Raw genomic sequence first — 18,339 nt, forward strand, 5'->3', positions numbered from 1 at the left:
TGTCAAAATGACGCGTTTGCGAAAACACTGCTGTATTCTGAAGTGCCAACGTATTACACGTTGAATGTCAGTAGAAAATCATTTGAACAACGCATACGAGGAGAACGAGTCGACGGACAACCTGGTATATTGAAATAAACTACGATAGGCAGACTGTACACCATGCATCCCATTCAGAAAGAATGCTTCTTTCTTCGCATACCGTTGGTAAATGTGCCCGGTCCAACGTCTTTCCAGTAATTGAGATTTGTCAACGGCGTTACACATGCCATTTTCTGTAGGTGCATGTTAAGCTCAGAATTAATGCGAGTGCGACCGACACTAGGATGTATGCATTAATGACGAGTCCAACACGTTGCTTCCAAATCCCATTCGTGTATTGTTTGCAATCATATTGGCCGCCTGCTCTCCTTCATCTCCAACAGAGTTATGGGACAAATATAAATCGCACATGGCTGAAGATATTATCCGACGAATACGCAAGGTAAATTCATATATAAAAATGAATTTCACAGCAGAAAAATACAACGAAGCGTTCATAATAATTGACGATTTGTGCTTAGAAATCGCGAACAAAGTTCAAAATCTATTGGAAATGCCATCACTGAATCGATCTGCTTTTGCTTCGTTCGATGTAGAATTGCCTCGTGAACAAAATTCCAATACGGGTGACTTGTTGTCGTATGTGCAATCAAATATTCCTTACCTAAGGCCAGAGAGAAAAGGCGTTTACAATCAAATAATTCAAACTGATAATAAGTGGTTTTATGAAATCTTCTTAGATGCGCCAGGAGGAACTGTAAAACCTTAATAATTAGATTGATTCTGACAGCATTTCGATATATATATATATATATATATATATATATATATATATATATATATATATATATATATATATATATATATATATATTTATATATATACACATACACACACACACACACACACACACACACACACACACACACACACACACACACACACACACACACACACACACACACACACACACACACACACACACACATATATATATATATATATATATATATGTATATATATATATATATATATATATATATATATATATATATATATATATATATATATATATATATATATATATATATATATATATATATATATATAATGTTTTCTGGTAAGGAAACTACTCCAAGCATGTACTAAAGAGGCACCCTTCTTGAGCCCGGATGGGCACATGTATAAGCAAGTAGATGGGGTCGCCATGGGTTCTCCCCTAGGTGTCCTGTTTGCGAACTTCTACATGGGTACCATCGAGCAAAAGGTCTTAGTTGGCATGAACTTGAAGCCTGCCATATACTGCAGATATGTTGACGATATTTTTACACTGGTACCTGATGTCAGACATCTGCAGGAGCTGAAGGAGGCATTCGAGCAGAATTATGTGTTGAGTTTCACTTACGAGATGGAGAAGGATGGGAAGCTGCCCTTTCTAGATGTAAAAGTCACGGAAAGGAGTGGGGGTTTCCACACTGCAGTCTACACTAATGAAATAATCATAGAAATGTGCCTCAGTGCCAACAGTGACTGCCCAGACAGGTACATGAGGAGTGTCGTTAACGCTTATGTCGACCGTGCTCTCAGCCACAGCTCAGGATGGAAGCAAGTCGATGAAGAACTCTGTAGGGTAAGGCAGGTCCTAGTCAACAACGGCTTCTCCAATGGTTTCGTTGAAGACATCATAAAAAGGAAGGTGAAACGCCATGCAACCTCTGAATAGACAACTAACACAACACCTGTACCCCCTATTAGACTATTTTACAAGAACTTCTTTTCCACAACTCATAAAACGGAGGAAAGGGTCCTGAAAGATATTGTTAATAGAAACGTTATCCCTACAGACAAATATCAGAAGGTACAATTGACGATTTACTATAAAACCAAGAAAACGGCCAACCTACTCATGAGAAACTCTCCAGACACAAAGCAAAACGCTTTAGAAGAGACCAATGTCGTCCATGCCTTCAAATGCCCATTTGGGGAAAGTAAGCCTCAAAGAATTCAGTATATAGGCAAGACAACAACATCTCTTTCCAGGCGATTAACGATGCATAAGCAACAGGGCTCCATTAAGGAACATATAATCTCTTCCCATAACCAGACCATCACCAGAGAAGTCTTAACAAAAAACACGGAAATCATCGATAGATACAGCGATAGCAGGCGGCTAGATATCTGCGAGGCACTACACATTAAGAAGTCAACACCAGCAATCAACAGCCAATTAATGCACAACTATATTCTACCCACTTGAAGACTCCGCATCAATATAGAAGCATCAAGAAATATGGGCCAATAGGCCCTTTGCAGTTACTTCCATTCTTCCCTTTAACTTACAAAATTTTATACCCATTGTTTCGTGTTCTGTCTTGTGTTGAAAGTTTGTTTTCACCTCATCCAAAACTGTTGTAACATATCACCTCACCCAAATGCAGGTATAAAATCGAAGATGTTTAAACTCTGTTCAGTTATAGTTGTGTCTGTGTAAACTAAAGTCTTTGAAAATGTAATAAGTTTTACAAAACGCGCTCAAGTGTCGCGTCAGACTAGAAATAAAAATGAATTTTGGAGAATTGATTTTTCAGTTACCATCAACAGTGAAGAAAAATTTTTGAAACATTGAGAAAATTCGTGTTAGAATTATTAATCTTACATTTTCGGTCATATTTAATAATATATGTCTACAGGAAAGACTGCTACCAATATATATATATATATATATATATATATATGCGAACAAGCCTGAATGGTCCCCAGGACAATATGCAACTGAAAACTCACACCCCAGAAGTGACTCGAACCCATACTCCCAGGAGCCACGCAACTGGTATGTACAAGACGCCTTAATCCACTTGACCATCACGACCGGACAAAATGAGGTGATAGCCGAGGCTATATGAACCACCCCACCGCCGGCACTCGGATAGTAATCTTGGGCATAGCATTTTACCAAATCACCTCATTCTTTGGGGCACACGTGAGGAACACAAATGCGAACAAGCCTGAATGGTCCCCAGGACAATATGCAACTGAAAACTCACACCCCAGAAGTGACTCGAACCCATACTCCCAGGAGCCACGCAACTGGTATGTACAAGACGCCTTAATCCACTTGACCATCACGACCGGACAAAATGAGGTGATAGCCGAGGCTATATGAACCACCCCACCGCCGGCACTCGGATAGTAATCTTGGGCATAGCATTTTACCAAATCACCTCATTCTTTGGGGCACATGTGAGGAACACAAATGCGAACAAGCCTGAATGGTCCCCAGGACAATATGCAACTGAAAACTCACACCCCAGAAGTGACTCGAACCCATACTCCCAGGAGCCACGCAACTGGTATGTACAAGACGCCTTAATCCACTTGACCATCACGACTGGACAAAATGAGGTGATAGCCGAGGCTATATGAACCACCCCACCGCCGGCACTCGGATAGTAATCTTGGGCATAGCATTTTACCAAATCACCTCATTCTTTGGGGCACACGTGAGGAACACAAATGCGAACAAGCCTGAATGGTCCCCAGGACAATATGCAACTGAAAACTCACACCCCAGAAGTGACTCGAACCCATACTCCCAGGAGCCACGCAACTGGTATGTACAAGACGCCTTAATCCACTTGACCATCACGACCGGACAAAATGAGGTGATAGCCGAGGCTATATGAACTACCCCACCGCCGGCACTCGGATAGTAATCTTGGGCATAGCATTTTACCAAATCACCTCATTCTTTGGGGCACACGTGAGGAACACAAATGCGAACAAGCCTGAATGGTCCCCAGGACAATATGCAACTGAAAACTCACAACCCAGAAGTGACTCGAACCCATACTCCCAGGAGCCACGCAACTGGTATGTACAAGACGCCTTAATCCACTTGACCATCACGACCGGACAAAATGAGGTCATTTGGTAAAATGCTATGCCCAAGATTACTATCCGAGTGCCGGCGGTGGGGTGGTTCATATAGCCTCGGCTATCACCTCATTTTGTCCGGTCGTGATGGTCAAGTGGATTAAGGCGTCTTGTACATACCAGTTGCGTGGCTCCTGGGAGTATGGGTTCGAGTTACTTCTGGGGTGTGAGTTTTCAGTTGCATATTGTCCTGGGGACCATTCAGGCTTGTTCGCATTTGTGTTCCTCACGTGTGCCCCAAAGAATGAGGTGATTTGGTAAAATGCTATGCCCAAGATTACTATCCGAGTGCCGGCGGTGGGGTGGTTCATATAGCCTCGGCTATCACCTCATTTTGTCCGGTCGTGATGGTCAAGTGGATTAAGGCGTCTTGTACATACCAGTTGCGTGGCTCCTGGGAGTATGGGTTCGAGTCACTTCTGGGGTGTGAGTTTTCAGTTGCATATTGTCCTGGGGACCATTCAGGCTTGTTCGCATTTGTGTTCCTCACGTGTGCCCCAAAGAATGAGGTGATTTGGTAAAATGCTATGCCCAAGATTACTATCCGAGTGCCGGCGGTGGGGTGGTTCATATAGCCTCGGCTATCACCTCATTTTGTCCAGTCGTGATGGTCAAGTGGATTAAGGCGTCTTGTACATACCAGTTGCGTGGCTCCTGGGAGTATGGGTTCGAGTCACTTCTGGGGTGTGAGTTTTCAGTTGCATATTGTCCTGGGGACCATTCAGGCTTGTTCGCATTTGTGTTCCTCACATGTGCCCCAAAGAATGAGGTGATTTGGTAAAATGCTATGCCCAAGATTACTATCCGAGTGCCGGCGGTGGGGTGGTTCATATAGCCTCGGCTATCACCTCATTTTGTCCGGTCGTGATGGTCAAGTGGATTAAGGCGTCTTGTACATACCAGTTGCGTGGCTCCTGGGAGTATGGGTTCGAGTCACTTCTGGGGTGTGAGTTTTCAGTTGCATATTGTCCTGGGGACCATTCAGGCTTGTTCGCATTTGTGTTCCTCACGTGTGCCCCAAAGAATGAGGTGATTTGGTAAAATGCTATGCCCAAGATTACTATCCGAGTGCCGGCGGTGGGGTGGTTCATATAGCCTCGGCTATCACCTCATTTTGTCCGGTCGTGATGGTCAAGTGGATTAAGGCGTCTTGTACATACCAGTTGCGTGGCTCCTGGGAGTATGGGTTCGAGTCACTTCTGGGGTGTGAGTTTTCAGTTGCATATTGTCCTGGGGACCATTCAGGCTTGTTCGCATTTGTGTTCCTCACGTGTGCCCCAAAGAATGAGGTGATTTGGTAAAATGCTATGCCCAAGATTACTATCCGAGTGCCGGCGGTGGGGTGGTTCATATAGCCTCGGCTATCACCTCATTTTGTCCGGTCGTGATGGTCAAGTGGATTAAGGCGTCTTGTACATACCAGTTGCGTGGCTCCTGGGAGTATGGGTTCGAGTCACTTCTGGGGTGTGAGTTTTCAGTTATATATATATATATATATATATATATATATATATATATATATATATATATATATATATATATATATATATATATGTATATATATATATATATATATATATATATATATATATATATAAATATATATTTATATATATATATATATATATACATATATATATATATATATATATATATATATATATATATATATATATATATATATATATATATATATATATATATATATATATATATATATATATGACAGTGTCAGACCACGGAGGAATATTGAAATTTTCCTCTGGTGTCTGACACTGTCATATATATATATATATATATATATATATATATATATATATATATATATATATATATATATATATATATATATATATATATATAACTGAAAACTCACACCCCAGAAGTGACTCGAACCCATACTCCCAGAAGCAACGCAACTGGTATGTACAAGACGCCTTAATCCACTTGACCATCACGACCGGACATAATGAGGTGATAGCCGAGGCTATATGAACCACCCCACCGCCGGCACTCGGATAGTTATCTTGGGCATAGCATTTTACCAAATCACCTCATTCTTTGGGGCACACGTGAGGAACACAAATGCGAACAAGCCTGAATGGTCCCCAGGACATATGCAACTGAAAACTCACACCCCAGAAGTGACTCGAACCCATACTCCCAGAAGCAACGCAACTGGTATGTACAAGACGCCTTAATCCACTTGACCATCACGACCGGACATAATGAGGTGATAGCCGAGGCTATATGAACCACCCCACCGCCGGCACTCGGATAGTTATCTTGGGCATAGCATTTTACCAAATCACCTCATTCTTTGGGGCACACGTGAGGAACACAAATGCGAACAAGCCTGAATGGTCCCCAGGACATATGCAACTGAAAACTCACACCCCAGAAGTGACTCGAACCCATACTCCCAGAAGCAACGCAACTGGTATGTACAAGACGCCTTAATCCACTTGACCATCACGACCGGACATAATGAGGTGATAGCCGAGGCTATATGAACCACCCCACCGCCGGCACTCGGATAGTTATCTTGGGCATAGCATTTTACCAAATCACCTCATTCTTTGGGGCACACGTGAGGAACACAAATGCGAACAAGCCTGAATGGTCCCCAGGACATATGCAACTGAAAACTCACACCCCAGAAGTGACTCGAACCCATACTCCCAGAAGCAACGCAACTGGTATGTACAAGACGCCTTAATCCACTTGACCATCACGACCGGACATAATGAGGTGATAGCCGAGGCTATATGAACCACCCCACCGCCGGCACTCGGATAGTTATCTTGGGCATAGCATTTTACCAAATCACCTCATTCTTTGGGGCACACGTGAGGAACACAAATGCGAACAAGCCTGAATGGTCCCCAGGACATATGCAACTGAAAACTCACACCCCAGAAGTGACTCGAACCCATACTCCCAGAAGCAACGCAACTGGTATGTACAAGACGCCTTAATCCACTTGACCATCACGACCGGACATAATGAGGTGATAGCCGAGGCTATATGAACCACCCCACCGCCGGCACTCGGATAGTTATCTTGGGCATAGCATTTTACCAAATCACCTCATTCTTTGGGGCACACGTGAGGAACACAAATGCGAACAAGCCTGAATGGTCCCCAGGACATATGCAACTGAAAACTCACACCCCAGAAGTGACTCGAACCCATACTCCCAGAAGCAACGCAACTGGTATGTACAAGACGCCTTAATCCACTTGACCATCACGACCGGACATAATGAGGTGATAGCCGAGGCTATATGAACCACCCCACCGCCGGCACTCGGATAGTTATCTTGGGCATAGCATTTTACCAAATCACCTCATTCTTTGGGGCACACGTGAGGAACACAAATGCGAACAAGCCTGAATGGTCCCCAGGACATATGCAACTGAAAACTCACACCCCAGAAGTGACTCGAACCCATACTCCCAGAAGCAACGCAACTGGTATGTACAAGACGCCTTAATCCACTTGACCATCACGACCGGACATAATGAGGTGATAGCCGAGGCTATATGAACCACCCCACCGCCGGCACTCGGATAGTTATCTTGGGCATAGCATTTTACCAAATCACCTCATTCTTTGGGGCACACGTGAGGAACACAAATGCGAACAAGCCTGAATGGTCCCCAGGACATATGCAACTGAAAACTCACACCCCAGAAGTGACTCGAACCCATACTCCCAGAAGCAACGCAACTGGTATGTACAAGACGCCTTAATCCACTTGACCATCACGACCGGACATAATGAGGTGATAGCCGAGGCTATATGAACCACCCCACCGCCGGCACTCGGATAGTTATCTTGGGCATAGCATTTTACCAAATCACCTCATTCTTTGGGGCACACGTGAGGAACACAAATGCGAACAAGCCTGAATGGTCCCCAGGACATATGCAACTGAAAACTCACACCCCAGAAGTGACTCGAACCCATACTCCCAGAAGCAACGCAACTGGTATGTACAAGACGCCTTAATCCACTTGACCATCACGACCGGACATAATGAGGTGATAGCCGAGGCTATATGAACCACCCCACCGCCGGCACTCGGATAGTTATCTTGGGCATAGCATTTTACCAAATCACCTCATTCTTTGGGGCACACGTGAGGAACACAAATGCGAACAAGCCTGAATGGTCCCCAGGACATATGCAACTGAAAACTCACACCCCAGAAGTGACTCGAACCCATACTCCCAGAAGCAACGCAACTGGTATGTACAAGACGCCTTAATCCACTTGACCATCACGACCGGACATAATGAGGTGATAGCCGAGGCTATATGAACCACCCCACCGCCGGCACTCGGATAGTTATCTTGGGCATAGCATTTTACCAAATCACCTCATTCTTTGGGGCACACGTGAGGAACACAAATGCGAACAAGCCTGAATGGTCCCCAGGACATATGCAACTGAAAACTCACACCCCAGAAGTGACTCGAACCCATACTCCCAGAAGCAACGCAACTGGTATGTACAAGACGCCTTAATCCACTTGACCATCACGACCGGACATAATGAGGTGATAGCCGAGGCTATATGAACCACCCCACCGCCGGCACTCGGATAGTTATCTTGGGCATAGCATTTTACCAAATCACCTCATTCTTTGGGGCACACGTGAGGAACACAAATGCGAACAAGCCTGAATGGTCCCCAGGACATATGCAACTGAAAACTCACACCCCCAGAAGTGACTCGAACCCATACTCCCAGAAGCAACGCAACTGGTATGTACAAGACGCCTTAATCCACTTGACCATCACGACCGGACATAATGAGGTGATAGCCGAGGCTATATGAACCACCCCACCTCCGGCACTCGGATAGTTATCTTGGGCATAGCATTTTACCAAATCACCTCATTCTTTGGGGCACACGTGAGGAACACAAATGCGAACAAGCCTGAATGGTCCCCAGGACATATGCAACTGAAAACTCACACCCCAGAAGTGACTCGAACCCATACTCCCAGAAGCAACGCAAGCATACTCCCAGAAGCATACTCCCAGAAGCAATGCTATGCCCAAGATAACTATCCAAGTGCCGGCGGTGGGGTGGTTCATATAGCCTCGGCTATCACCTCATTATGTCCGGTTGTGATGGTCAAGTGGATTAAGGCGTCTTGTACATACCAGTTGCGTTGCTTCTGGGAGTATGGGTTCGAGTCACTTCTGGGGTGTGAGTTTTCAGTTGCATATGTCCTGGGGACCATTCAGGCTTGTTCGCATTTGTGTTCCTCACGTGTGCCCCAAAGAATGAGGTGATTTGGTAAAATGCTATGCCCAAGATAACTATCCGAGTGCCGGTGGTGGGGTGGTTCATATAGCCTCGGCTATCACCTCATTATGTCCGGTCGTGATGGTCAAGTGGATTAAGGCGTCTTGTACATACCAGTTGCGTTGCTTCTGGGAGTATGGGTTCGAGTCACTTCTGGGGTGTGAGTTTTCAGTTGCATATGTCCTGGGGACCATTCAGGCTTGTTCGCATTTGTGTTCCTCACGTGTGCCCCAAAGAATGAGGTGATTTGGTAAAATGCTATGCCCAAGATAACTATCCGAGTGCCGGCGGTGGGGTGGTTCATATAGCCTCGGCTATCACCTCATTATGTCCGGTCGTGATGGTCAAGTGGATTAAGGCGTCTTGTACATACCAGTTGCGTTGCTTCTGGGAGTATGGGTTCGAGTCACTTCTGGGGTGTGAGTTTTCAGTTGCATATGTCCTGGGGACCATTCAGGCTTGTTCGCATTTGTGTTCCTCACGTGTGCCCCAAAGAATGAGGTGATTTGGTAAAATGCTATGCCCAAGATAACTATCCGAGTGCCGGCGGTGGGGTGGTTCATATAGCCTCGGCTATCACCTCATTATGTCCGGTCGTGATGGTCAAGTGGATTAAGGCGTCTTGTACATACCAGTTGCGTTGCTTCTGGGAGTATGGGTTCGAGTCACTTCTGGGGTGTGAGTTTTCAGTTGCATATGTCCTGGGGACCATTCAGGCTTGTTCGCATTTGTGTTCCTCACGTGTGCCCCAAAGAATGAGGTGATTTGGTAAAATGCTATGCCCAAGATAACTATCCGAGTGCCGGCGGTGGGGTGGTTCATATAGCCTCGGCTATCACCTCATTATGTCCGGTCGTGATGGTCAAGTGGATTAAGGCGTCTTGTACATACCAGTTGCGTTGCTTCTGGGAGTATGGGTTCGAGTCACTTCTGGGGTGTGAGTTTTCAGTTGCATATGTCCTGGGGACCATTCAGGCTTGTTCGCATTTGTGTTCCTCACGTGTGCCCCAAAGAATGAGGTGATTTGGTAAAATGCTATGCCCAAGATAACTATCCGAGTGCCGGCGGTGGGGTGGTTCATATAGCCTCGGCTATCACCTCATTATGTCCGGTCGTGATGGTCAAGTGGATTAAGGCGTCTTGTACATACCAGTTGCGTTGCTTCTGGGAGTATGGGTTCGAGTCACTTCTGGGGTGTGAGTTTTCAGTTGCATATGTCCTGGGGACCATTCAGGCTTGTTCGCATTTGTGTTCCTCACGTGTGCCCCAAAGAATGAGGTGATTTGGTAAAATGCTATGCCCAAGATAACTATCCGAGTGCCGGCGGTGGGGTGGTTCATATAGCCTCGGCTATCACCTCATTATGTCCGGTCGTGATGGTCAAGTGGATTAAGGCGTCTTGTACATACCAGTTGCGTTGCTTCTGGGAGTATGGGTTCGAGTCACTTCTGGGGTGTGAGTTTTCAGTTGCATATGTCCTGGGGACCATTCAGGCTTGTTCGCATTTGTGTTCCTCACGTGTGCCCCAAAGAATGAGGTGATTTGGTAAAATGCTATGCCCAAGATAACTATCCGAGTGCCGGCGGTGGGGTGGTTCATATAGCCTCGGCTATCACCTCATTATGTCCGGTCGTGATGGTCAAGTGGATTAAGGCGTCTTGTACATACCAGTTGCGTTGCTTCTGGGAGTATGGGTTCGAGTCACTTCTGGGGTGTGAGTTTTCAGTTGCATATGTCCTGGGGACCATTCAGGCTTGTTCGCATTTGTGTTCCTCACGTGTGCCCCAAAGAATGAGGTGATTTGGTAAAATGCTATGCCCAAGATAACTATCCGAGTGCCGGCGGTGGGGTGGTTCATATAGCCTCGGCTATCACCTCATTATGTCCGGTCGTGATGGTCAAGTGGATTAAGGCGTCTTGTACATACCAGTTGCGTTGCTTCTGGGAGTATGGGTTCGAGTCACTTCTGGGGTGTGAGTTTTCAGTTGCATATGTCCTGGGGACCATTCAGGCTTGTTCGCATTTGTGTTCCTCACGTGTGCCCCAAAGAATGAGGTGATTTGGTAAAATGCTATGCCCAAGATAACTATCCGAGTGCCGGCGGTGGGGTGGTTCATATAGCCTCGGCTATCACCTCATTATGTCCGGTCGTGATGGTCAAGTGGATTAAGGCGTCTTGTACATACCAGTTGCGTTGCTTCTGGGAGTATGGGTTCGAGTCACTTCTGGGGTGTGAGTTTTCAGTTGCATATGTCCTGGGGACCATACAGGCTTGTTCGCATTTGTGTTCCTCACGTGTGCCCCAAAGAATGAGGTGATTTGGTAAAATGCTATGCCCAAGATAACTATCCGAGTGCCGGCGGTGGGGTGGTTCATATAGCCTCGGCTATCACCTCATTATGTCCGGTCGTGATGGTCAAGTGGATTAAGGCGTCTTGTACATACCAGTTGCGTTGCTTCTGGGAGTATGGGTTCGAGTCACTTCTGGGGTGTGAGTTTTCAGTTGCATATGTCCTGGGGACCATTCAGGCTTGTTCGCATTTGTGTTCCTCACGTGTGCCCCAAAGAATGAGGTGATTTGGTAAAATGCTATGCCCAAGATAACTATCCGAGTGCCGGCGGTGGGGTGGTTCATATAGCCTCGGCTATCACCTCATTATGTCCGGTCGTGATGGTCAAGTGGATTAAGGCGTCTTGTACATACCAGTTGCGTTGCTTCTGGGAGTATGGGTTCGAGTCACTTCTGGGGTGTGAGTTTTCAGTTGCATATGTCCTGGGGACCATTCAGGCTTGTTCGCATTTGTGTTCCTCACGTGTGCCCCAAAGAATGAGGTGATTTGGTAAAATGCTATGCCCAAGATAACTATCCGAGTGCCGGCGGTGGGGTGGTTCATATAGCCTCGGCTATCACCTCATTATGTCCGGTCGTGATGGTCAAGTGGATTAAGGCGTCTTGTACATACCAGTTGCGTTGCTTCTGGGAGTATGGGTTCGAGTCACTTCTGGGGTGTGAGTTTTCAGTTGCATATGTCCTGGGGACCATACAGGCTTGTTCGCATTTGTGTTCCTCACGTGTGCCCCAAAGAATGAGGTGATTTGGTAAAATGCTATGCCCAAGATAACTATCCGAGTGCCGGCGGTGGGGTGGTTCATATAGCCTCGGCTATCACCTCATTATGTCCGGTTGTGATGGTCAAGTGGATTAAGGCGTCTTGTACATACCAGTTGCGTTGCTTCTGGGAGTATGGGTTCGAGTCACTTCTGGGGTGTGAATTTTCAGTTGCATATGTCCTGGGGACCATTCAGGCTTGTTCGCATTTGTGTTCCTCACGTGTGCCCCAAAGAATGAGGTGATTTGGTAAAATGCTATGCCCAAGATAACTATCCGAGTGCCGGCGGTGGGGTGGTTCATATAGCCTCGGCTATCACCTCATTATGTCCGGTCGTGATGGTCAAGTGGATTAAGGCGTCTTGTACATACCAGTTGCGTTGCTTCTGGGAGTATGGGTTCGAGTCACTTCTGGGGTGTGAGTTTTCAGTTGCATATGTCCTGGGGACCATTCAGGCTTGTTCGCATTTGTGTTCCTCACGTGTGCCCCAAAGAATGAGGTGATTTGGTAAAATGCTATGCCCAAGATAACTATCCGAGTGCCGGCGGTGGGGTGGTTCATATAGCCTCGGCTATCACCTCATTATGTCCGGTCGTGATGGTCAAGTGGATTAAGGCGTCTTGTACATACCAGTTGCGTTGCTTCTGGGAGTATGGGTTCGAGTCACTTCTGGGGTGTGAGTTTTCAGTTGCATATGTCCTGGGGACCATTCAGGCTTGTTCGCATTTGTGTTCCTCACGTGTGCCCCAAAGAATGAGGTGATTTGGTAAAATGCTATGCCCAAGATAACTATCCGAGTGCCGGCGGTGGGGTGGTTCATATAGCCTCGGCTATCACCTCATTATGTCCGGTCGTGATGGTCAAGTGGATTAAGGCGTCTTGTACATACCAGTTGCGTTGCTTCTGGGAGTATGGGTTCGAGTCACTTCTGGGGTGTGAGTTTTCAGTTGCATATGTCCTGGGGACCATTCAGGCTTGTTCGCATATATATATATATATATATATTTATATATATATATATATATATATATATATATATATATATATATATATATATATATATATATATTGTGTATATAATAATATATAATATATATCACAATAATATATATATTACACAATATATATATATATATATATATATATATATATATATATATATATATATATATATATATATATATATATATATATATTGTGACGATAATCTCTTTCAAGAGAGACTGAGCCTGCTCTTCCCTACATCATTACGTCGTAACATACAAGATACTATATAGAAGATACGCCCACCAGTATCGCCAAACGTTTTGCCCAGGAAGCAAATCGTACCCTACACACACTGACACCTGGCCACAGCCCGCCGTAACCAGCAAACTGCTCATCCTCTGCCTGCCTGTTGCTGATTGGCTGGTGTCTCGTCGCACCTGCACTCACCACCACCACCGCGATTCGACGTCTGGGCAGCAGCACGCCAGACTCGTCAGAATATCTTTGTGCTCCATGAAGTTGACATCTCTCGCTGGTAGACTAAGCCTTGGCTTTCGTGTACTAAGGGAGGTGGCAGCTTGAAGCCAGTATTCCAGCACCCATTACATATTTTATTTTGCTATCACTGTAACTTACTTGTCTTAGCGTAACTTTTCATTTGCCAGCGATTATTCATGTTATTTTGTTTGTTGACTTGTCCTGCATTTTATGAGATTGCCTTTATTGATGTCTTGTTTTCTAGAGTAATTAAAATTTCATTGTTTATATACTTGTGTTTTGTGTGTCTTCCCATTACCTTACCACAGACGAAAGGACAAACTTTTCTCTTTTTTTTTTGTGATGTGACGAGGCCCTGCCCCCAGCTTTTGAAACAGCCGAACACCAACGCTTTACCATCACATTACGTGGGGGCCTGTCCGGGAGTAGCATATGGTGAAGGTGAGACAACTTTGGATTACGTGGTGACTGTAGGCCTCAGTCATTCTCTTAATTGGTCATCTCTCCCTCCGTGTTATTACTCATGTTTATTATCTTTTGTCACTAGGATATTTCTCACATTTTCGGCAGATCATCATATTGGTACCCTGGTACTGTGGTCTGTCCCCAGGTCAAGTGCACCTAATCTTCTGCAATCTGACAGTAGGGGGATAAAGAGGGCCATAGTTCCTCTCACACAAACTTTAGTTGCTGAATTGGGACCTCAGTAGCAGTTCTCATCACCAGTTGACACCTCGCACCCCTACACGTCGGTCAGAGATGATGATATTTACATTGGTAGGGAATTAGCCTTCTTTTTCAGAGCACAAAAGTTCGCCAATTCTGTAAGTATCATATTAATTTCAGTGGGAAAAACTTGCTTATGTCCTATAGAGACTCGGCAAGGTATGCCTACATTCTTGGACTACCTATTTTACTTTTGAGGCAATTAACTGTTTCATTTGTTTTAGAAACTCAGTTTCGCTTGTTTAGTAGGATTTTCTTGCCCTTATCCTCTTACATGAGTACCGGGTACAAGATTTCCTGCGACCTTGATTTAATAATCATTTATCATCTTGAAATTAACATTAATTGTTAAAGATTCCACAGGATATGTACCAGTTGCCACGTTGTCCTGTTTCTGACATTCACCATATCACAACAGTATATTCGTTGTGCATTTATTTGCTAATTTCACCATGTTTCGTCTCCAAGCTTTCCGTGCAGATCCAGCAGGTGAAATAGGGACTTTAAGTCGTGCCAAGAGGACTGAATTACAAACTCTTGCACATGAGTATCAACTAGAAGTTCCCTACCAAGCCAACAAAAATGAAATACATAACCTGTTACTGGATCATCTCTTAGAGGAAGTTAATATAGACTCTGAAACTCACGAAACTTACTTTATTGCAGATAAAACTGATTTGATAACGATGAAACTCAAACTAGAGCTGGCCAAGATCGAACGCGAGCAGCAAAGGGAAGCAGCTGCCATGCAAAGAGAAGCCCTCGAGCAACAAAGGGAAGCAGCTGCCATAAGAAAGGAAGAAAAGGAACGAGAAGCTGTCTTGAGGAAGGAAGAACAATAACGTGAAATCGCCCTCAAGGAACGTGAGATTGCAATACTCCGTGAGCGGGAACGAGTACAGCTTGAAACAAAACAACGCCAATTGGAGATGCAACACGAGCATGACAAACAACAAGCAACTCTGGCTATGGAATGTCGTCAACGAGAATTCGCGTTGGAAACTTCACACCTCGCTCAACGCCAGCAAGCTACCGCCAATCTTCCCGTCAGTTTCAATATATCTCATGCAAGTAAGTTAATGCCACCATTCGTAGAGACAGAAGTTGATGTGTTTTTTACCCTCTTTGAAACCCTTGCTAATCAACTTAGTCGGCCTGCCGACCAATGGGCAACCCTTCTCAGAGTACATCTTACAGGTAGAGCTGCAGTTACACTCAGTACTTTGGCGTCTGAGAATGACTACCAGACTCTGAAACAAGCAGTGTTGGACGCCTACCTTCTCTCCACCGAAAGTTATCAAAGGAAATTCCGTGACCACCTGAAGGCAAGTACCACTACCTTCCTCGAGTTTGCTAATACCAAAAGGAGATATTTTATGAAATGGCTGGAAGCAGCACATGTCTTTACCTTTGCAGAACTCGTCAACCTCATGTTAGATGAAGAATTCTTGAGGCGTGTGCCGCCTCCTGTCCGTCTATATTTAGCAGATAAAGAAGAAACCGACTACCTAAAGTGTGCTAAGTCGGCTGACACTTACAGCCTCATCCACTGGCTGACACCAGAACCATCTTCCAGTAAGAAGTCGTGGTACAGTTACGAGAAAGTGAGTACCGATCAAGCTGGCTCGCAATTGTACTGTAAGTATTGTAGACTCTATGGACATACCATAGATAAATGTGGTAAGTCTCAATACAAAGGAAACACCGAATCACCTAAACCCAAAGAAGACTCCTCCTACGCCCGGTAAGCCTGTGATGAATGTTGGTGTTCATGTTAATGATCTTTCTCTTTTCAGTAAACACCTGTATACTGGAACTGTCTCTACCAACGGTTCAAATCCGGAGGGACGTTTCAAACTGAAGATCTTGAGGGACACAGCGGCTCTTCAATCGATTATTTTGAAGTCGGCTGTGCCCAATATCGCCTACACCGGAGAAACTGTCTTCATCACTGACCTCACTGCTACCACTCCTTATCCTCTCGCCAGAGTCCACCTGGATTGTCCCTTCGTGACCGGAGATGTCCAAGTCGCCATCAGGGAAAAGCCTTTTTCCATGCCTGGAGTGCAACTTCTCCTGGGCAACGACTTGGCAGAAGACCTGCAACCGACCAACCTGATCGTCATGGACAAACCCCAGGTGTGTACCTCTGTAATGGATAATCCCATCTTTGAGTATGTTCCAGCAAAGGTTCAAGAGAGTGATGAAGTTTCTCCTCCGGTTTTAGTGACCACCCGTGCACAAGCTGCACGACCACAGCCAGCTGACTCTACTGCTACCGCTGTCCCTCAAGACCCTCAGAAACTACCCCCGAATCTGACCAAGTTGGAGTTCCGTAAGTTACAGAGGGAAGATCTTACCTTGACACCATTATTTTTCCAGGCTGAGACTCAACCTGACAGTATTCCTGGGTTCTTCCTAGAGAACGAGTTGCTCTACCGCAGATATAGACCCAGTAAACTGAAGGAGGAGGACGATTGGGCCAACGTCGAACAACTAGTGATTCCTGCCAGCCTGCGGCCCACTATTCTACACCTGGCCCACAGGGCACTCTTCCACTACGGATTTAACAAGACTTACCATGGAATCCGCCAAGACTACTACTGGCCAGGTATGGTAAATAGCGTCAAACAGTGTCATACATGTCAGATGGCAGGTAAACCGAACATCTCTATTCCCAGAGCACCACTGACTCCCATACAGGTGCCTGCGGAACCTTTCCAACGACTTATTATAGACTGTGTTGGTCCTTTACCTCGGACCAGTTCAGGTAACGCCTATATCATAACCATCCTGTGTCCTACCACCAGATTCCCCATAGCAGTTCCATTCAAGAACATTACGGCTGCTACGGTTGTGAAACACTTATTTAAGATCTTCACCCAGTATGGATTTCCAAGGGAGGTTCAGAGCGACTGTGGCACCAACTTCACCAGTGATCTCTTCAAGAGGACACTGGAAGAGTTCAACATCAAACAGATATTGTCCAGCCCCTATCATCCTGCTTCACAGGGTTCTCTTGAGCGTAGTCATCAGACTATTAAAGCACTCCTGAAGAAATTTTGTAATGAAACCTCTAAGGATTGGGATAAGCAAATTGACCTAATAATGTGTATCTTTAAAAGTCTTCCCAATGAGTCCCTAGGAGTATCTCCTTATGAGATGCTCTACGGACGTAAGTGCCGTACTCCTCTCAAGGCTTTCAAAGACTCTCTACGTTATGCCACCTTCAGTGAGCATCAGAATGTGCCCCAGTTTCTTCAAAACCTACAACACATTCTAGAGAGGGTCCACAGTTTTGCCCAAGATAATCTATTGAAAGCACAGGAGAGGATGAAGACTCATTACGACCAGACCAGCAAAGTAAGGAAATTTAAACCGGGAGACTTCGTACTTGCTTATTTCCCTATCCCAGGTTCTCCTTTACAAAACAGGTTTTCAGGACCCTACCGCATCAAGGAGTGCAGAAACAACCATAACTACTTTCTAGAGACTCCAGATAGGCGGCGGAAGACCCAGTTGTGCCACGTCAACCTCCTGAAGCTATATAACGGTACTCCTCCCACTGTCATGATTAACTACTCTTCCTTTAAAGAGCCATACATCCACAGTGAGACCTTCCCTGCTTCTCCTCCCGAAAGCACTGACAAGGAGTCAGCGCTTTCTAATTCGGAAATCCTAACTGATCTTCCCAATTATTTTCAGGACAATCATAGTGCAC

At 45.3% G+C, this 18,339-nt stretch overlaps 1 protein-coding gene across 6 annotated transcripts in view; it reads right to left on the bottom strand.

Annotated features, from left to right (window-relative positions):
* Positions 1-18,339, bottom strand: part of LOC138352080 (uncharacterized) — a 35,828-nt gene that overhangs the window by 3,124 nt on the left and 14,365 nt on the right. The window lies entirely within an intron of this gene.

Source organism: Procambarus clarkii, chromosome 52 (genome assembly GCF_040958095.1).
Source record: "Procambarus clarkii isolate CNS0578487 chromosome 52, FALCON_Pclarkii_2.0, whole genome shotgun sequence".
Classification (NCBI taxonomy): domain Eukaryota; kingdom Metazoa; phylum Arthropoda; class Malacostraca; order Decapoda; family Cambaridae; genus Procambarus; species Procambarus clarkii.